The sequence below is a fragment of the Wyeomyia smithii genome, chromosome 1 (genome assembly GCF_029784165.1).
Source record: "Wyeomyia smithii strain HCP4-BCI-WySm-NY-G18 chromosome 1, ASM2978416v1, whole genome shotgun sequence".
Lineage (NCBI taxonomy): Eukaryota > Metazoa > Arthropoda > Insecta > Diptera > Culicidae > Wyeomyia > Wyeomyia smithii.
The window spans coordinates 57,529,934-57,536,342 of NC_073694.1; positions in this window are offsets into that span (position 1 = coordinate 57,529,934).

Here is a 6,409-nt window from a genome sequence, read left to right on the forward strand (position 1 = left end):
TTTTAACATTAAACATACTAGAATTAACTATCAACGCTTTTGATCAAGTTTGAATGCACCTCAGTTTTTTTATGGGGATCTGACAGCAGAGATTCGATCTTTCGTTAAAATGTTGCAGTTTCCATAGAGTTCTCCAGGTGCGTTTGCCAAGTATGATGACAGTTCTACAAGGTATGCTATTCACGTCGATGCATTAGTATTAGTGATCGTTATGAACTTTTTCCAATTTTGTATGAAATTTGAAATAATTTTGCATTTTAAACTAAACTTATAAAACATACTTTCCTGGAAAGTTATAGAAATGATGTTGAAACATGTTCTATTTGTGGGGAATACATAAACATGCTGCGGTTTAAGTAAAATATGCTGTTTTTCATCAATTTGCCGGTAACCTTTTTGCACTTTTCGTTATTTTCTTGTACTCTAATCGCTTCTAAATAGAGTCGCTTATGTTTTATACAGTAACAAAAGTCATGAGCTATGACAATGACTAAGATTATGCTCCAACTATTGAAAATATAGCATTTTTATATATTTTATTTCGACATATTGTCGCAATTTTTCACACTAAATCTAAATTAATATCAATTTCTAGTGTGTTTCAACTGGAGATTCACTCTCCAACAAAAAAAATCAGATATAAAACAACATAAAACGAGAAATTTCCAAAAACGTTCTGAATTCCATACAAAACGCGAAATTTTTCATAACGAGATTTGTTTGTGTGCGTGGATAGACAAAAATGTAGCATACCTTTTAGAACTGTCATCATACTTGGAGAGTTCTCCAGGTGTGTTTGGATTAGTGCGATGTTCACGATTTCTCGCGTAATTTTTTAAATCGGCGTAAGTCGCAAAATGTAAATAAACGGGGTTTTCATATTATAATATTAGCTAAGATGTAATTTCGGCAATAAATTGATGGTTCTGGCAAAAATAAACTTTTCGACACTTTTAAATAATTTTGGCAAAACGACCGAACAACCCTACCTGCAATTTTCAACCTACACCCTTTTGTTAGCATATCGACGAATATGTGAAATGAGCTGTCATGTCAGATAGGCTCTCATAATTTCGGCGAAAGTGAGGCGATCATAAAAATAAAAGCATCATTCACTTACACCATTTTGATTTTACTCATGATCTGTTTCGTGTGGCTGCTGAAAAATTTTAATACTTTCTATCGGATTTTGTTGTTAGAATAGGAAATAAAATCTGAAATGTTTTCCGGGTTGGAGATGCTTCAAGGTACGTATTATTGTGGTAGTTGGTTTTTGTCTTGCAGTATCTTTACAAGAATAAAGTTAATAGTAATTTATTGACATTTATTATTGTCAACTAGATGCAGCCACCCAAATGGAAAAGAGATGTCTGTCGGGTAGTGATCCGACAAGTGAACGGAGTTTCGAATTGGATGTAAGAAAGTCGAGAAATCAAAAAAGGTGCAATGATCACCAGTATGCCAAGCAACCGGAATCGTCATTTGTGCACACCGGAGCTAATGTGATGTACACAACCTTCCCCTTTGGATCAATATCAAATTCGGGCATTGTAAAACGGTTTCCGTTTTCCGACATTTTCAGTGAGTATTTCCTTGCTGCACACTTCGATAAGCTTGGTAGTAACTCACCGATATTTAAACAGAAAAACTTTCCGGTACTTTGTGATCTTATAATATTTTCTAGAAGATCGTAGCAACCTGTGGAGGAGGTGAATGCAAATATTTTTAAGTTCATGGTGCTAAAGTGCTTCAAAAGCTAAATAATTTTTCTGTTTTGAGCTGCCGTCTTCAATGTTTTCTGTCTTTCCGGTTTTTCGTAGTTGTCTAGTGATAAGGCCTGCATCTAGTATAATAGCTAGTTTATTATATCCCCAAAAATCGCGGGCTGCTGCTGCTATACCTATAGCTCTCCTGTTTTGTGTGGATGGAAACCTCTGGAAATTTGACTGCATTGATTGTGTATGTTCGGAAAGACCAAGAAGAAGACCGGAAAATAGCACGTGAGCACAGAAGGAAAGTGCAGTGCATCATTCTGGATTTGCAGTCCCATGATCTATTCATCTATTTCTATTTAAGATTAGGTATAAATATAATTGTATTCACACAATACAGCTGTTCTATCTTTAAATACGTTGCATTCATTAAAAAAAACCTGACTTAGTAGCGTTAGGCAAAATACCGACAAAAGACCGAAGCTTGAAATAGCTTGTTTGTGTTAAATCCAAATTTCAATAAACATTATCGGTAGATTCCTTCTTAAGTTCATTATTCAGTTGGTGGCCGTCTTCGGCTCGTGTTGTTTGCATCTCCTTGCTGTACGTCCGCCCGTGCTTCGAGAAACATACACAATATTTAAACTTTTCAGTACAGTGACGGCATCTGATAAAAAGAAATTAAAATCAATTCACCTGAATTAGATAATCATGCGAACAACTTTTACGAATTGGTCACAATATCCGAATGTTTCAGCCGATGCTCCTTGCTGTGTGCAGCACACGCGCCAGGGACATTCCGGGCACTTGATGGGGCTTGCATGCATCCGAAAATTTGAACGACATTGACTAAACGATGTAATTACAATGACGTATATGACATCATGATTTTCAATATGACACAACATTTTGACGTAAATAACACACCAGCTAATTACATACCGTTACGCTCAGACGCATGTAAAGCGCTACCTGACATTATGACTTATGAAACGACGTATTTACCTCTGAAAGAAGCAAAACGTTGCATAGTTTATTTTTGCTGAGAATTCGTTTGTTTAAAAAAAAATTAGAATCTGCAAGATAGTAACGTTGAACATTAGTTTAAGGTACCGTTTAACAGTATCCACTTGAATGAATACTGTTTCGTTCTCAAATAGGATTTATAATATTGAGAGAAAACATTCAAAGTTGATTCTCTCAGTTCGATGCGAATGTTAGATTGGTCTATTTGAAAAATTACGCGAGATTTATTTTTTGTTAGCTGTAAGAATTTTTTGTCACCTGTGAGAACTGTCATCTGAAAGAGAGCATAAAAAACTACCGAGTTTGATTCACACTCTCACAAATTTCAATATACAGTGTAAAGCGGGCCGTGTCGTAGTGTTTGTGTGTTTTCGCTTGGAGAACTCTATAGGTTCCTTTCAAGTTTAATGTTGACATTCGTTCAGTTTACGAACATCGAATCACCACTTGCGTTTTCAGAAGAAGAAAAAAAAGTAACGTTTTGGTTCCTGAGGCGTTTAGAAAATTGCAAATTTTTATGTAAAGAGCCAGAAGAAAATGTTCATTTAACGACCACCTGAAGAAAGAATTTCCTTTCCTGAAAAAAGGAAGCACAGATTGTGATATTGAGTGTACAATTTATAGTGCGCGAATCAACATAGCCTCTGATGGAAAGTCAGCTATCAAAAAACACATTCTTACTAGCAAGCATCAAAGACCCAACCGAATTTATTGAAGAAAATTGCATCGCAAGAAAAGTATACATTCCGGCAAGATGAAAAAACTATTACATTTTAAAAACAGGTTTTAATCTCTAATTTTTATTCTGTTTTCATAAAACTTTAAATAAAAGGTATAACGTTTGACAAAAGTTTGGGTTTTATTAACTGACTATCCAATAAGGTTGAGTATTGACGAAATGGTCCGGATTTTTTTCACTCAGGAGTTGGTCAGCTTACCCAAACCATAGGTTTCATGACTCAGATGGTAGGTTTTTTTATGCCTAACAACTTGGCCGAAGACACTTAAGAGCTAGGGTGTCCCAAAAAAATACTAGAGCTGTTCAAAATTGAGTATGTCGAAATTTATGTTGCAAATCATTTTTTCTGCCAACACTGCCAGTGTACCGGCGTCAGTCAGATTTTCATCTGAAGTAACCTCTGAAACACGTTGTAGACTCTACCTACGCCTAGAATATTTACCTAAATTTGTTTGCTTGATCCAGTTGAGTGTATGAACTCGTTACGACAGGTTACTTCTGATGGGAATCCTACTGACACCGGTGCATTGGTAATGTTGGCAGAGAACAAGATTTTCTGCATTTAAATCGACATACTCAACTTTGAACAGCTATTGCTCTTTTTAGGGACATCCTAGCTCTTCAGTGTCTTCTGCAAAGTTGTTAGGCATTTGAAATACTATACTTTAACATAATGTAGTGCATTATTACAGCATTATTGAGCTTTCTAGAAAGGTAAATGCTAAAAAGTGGGTTTTCCCATATAAATTTTCATACAAATTTTTAATGCAATGCGCCAAGCGGAGACAAAACCAATCGACTCCCGGTAAGTTTAGGGGGCCCCAAAAGGAACCAAAAAAACTTGGTTCTGGAAAATCTATCATTTTTCCCCACCCTATTGTACATAGTCATACCACTAACATTTAGCATTACTGTTTATTGTATTTTAGCATTACTGTTTATTGTAAATACATCAAATATCATCGTCCAAAACAACAAAAATATGTTTTTTTAATTTTTACCACGGAAAAGGGGGGTTGCAAATTTTCAGGCATTTTTTTCATTTACAAGACAATGACAATGTTTTTCATGATAAATTTATTGTCGGTGGTAGACTCAACAACAAAAAAACGTTGTTTAAATATGGTAATGACTACCCGCATAATATATAATCATAAACGGATGACAATCCATATGGTTGAACGATAGCCCATACAGTCGTGACTTTATCCCGAACTAGTTATTAAGCAGATTTTATAGTAATTGACAGGCTTCGGAATGGTCACGGTAGAACCTCTTTTTACTGCTCGCTGTCTTAATACATCCTTGAACGAGCATGTCAAACGAGCACCGCCACCACGTGGTATTTTTCCTCAAACGAATTTGACATTTTTTCTAGAAATGAGAATTACGCACGTTGGGCGCGAATATTTCGGAAATGTGAATCTCTTTGATGGCCGAGTGTCGAATGACCATCCCTTTCTTTGTTTGAAAGGCGACAGTTTTTATACATTTACGAGCGAAAACCGACCGCGATGCACGATGAGGAAGCGAGACCAAATGAAAATGCTGACCGTTTCGAAGCCTGGTTATTGATTCTACGGGTGGGAAGTTCACAGTAAAAAATAACATGTTTTTTTATAATTACAATAAAAAACAATGTCCATTCTCGTTTTTTTTAAATGTTGAAAATCATTGATTGAGTGGAATTTACAGATTATACAGCAAAAAGAGACATTAAACATTCGAATCGACAGTAAGCATGAAGTAACATATGCTTATTTTTTATGGTGTCCCGCATAATCAAAAACCATTGCTGAAGCGGTAAGGATTTTAACTGTACTTAATCAAAAACATCATATCAAGAAGACTGGGAACTCTGCCTGGGATTGAGCGACAGTTTTAGCAGCGCAGTCTTTCGAGTAAAAGTGGCACTGATGCATGCTAGTGTGCGTGCTGGCGATGCGAATGCGAGCCGAACGCACAGGTTGGACCACCACATACGCCCACTCTGTCTTCGCAGCGATGCAAACCTCCACCTTTAATAGAGGGAGTGCGCTGTTTGATTTGACGCTTGTCATTTGTATGGGATCGATCCAAAGATGCCAGTCTTCTTGATATGATGTTTTTGACTTAATGTAGTATGGTAACTGTTCGTGATAATGTCCCTCATCAGTTATTACTGTACTAAACTGAGTGACTTAAACTATTTATATTCAGTATCCCCAAATAGGATAGTGGGCACTGTTTGTCCGCCACACCTTCAACTAGTCAGCCTATACACCAGAGAGACGCCGAGACACTCACCGTTAAGGCAGCTGTCAACATCAAAACGGGCGATCTGTATAATTTTGCATTGCCGTTATCCGTTTTGATGTTGACAGTTGCCTTAACGGTGAGTGTCTTGTCATTTCTCTAATGTATAGGTTCGCTACCTTCAACGGTTGAAGCTCCATCGAAAAACGAAGAGATCCAGTAAACGGTGTAGTCGCAGGTGTTTGTCAAACTATAATGAAAGGTAATCAAACTGGTCACAAATCTTTCGGCTTTAGTATTTATACAATCCTTTTTTCTATCCAGTATCTCCGAGCAGAACGATGTTGAAGTCCACATTGCACGACGACAAATGCAAAACAGCGCCCCTCGCAGCCTGGAAGAATACAAATATGACCAGTCACAAAAAGAAATGTGCAAGATGGTTGGCAAGTGATGATATCTGCAGCTGAAAAACAAAAACATGATTTTTTTATATTCAAAACAATATCACGACTATTCCACGAACGGTTATCAGAATATCAATCAATATAAATATACCATTCATGAAATGATACCTGAACAACTGGAAACTACTGCAAAATAACATATTCATACTATTTGAAGAATAGTTTTAGTACAAAATTTTGGATTATTAGTTTACCATATATATAGTATAATATCGAAAAAAATATGTTCG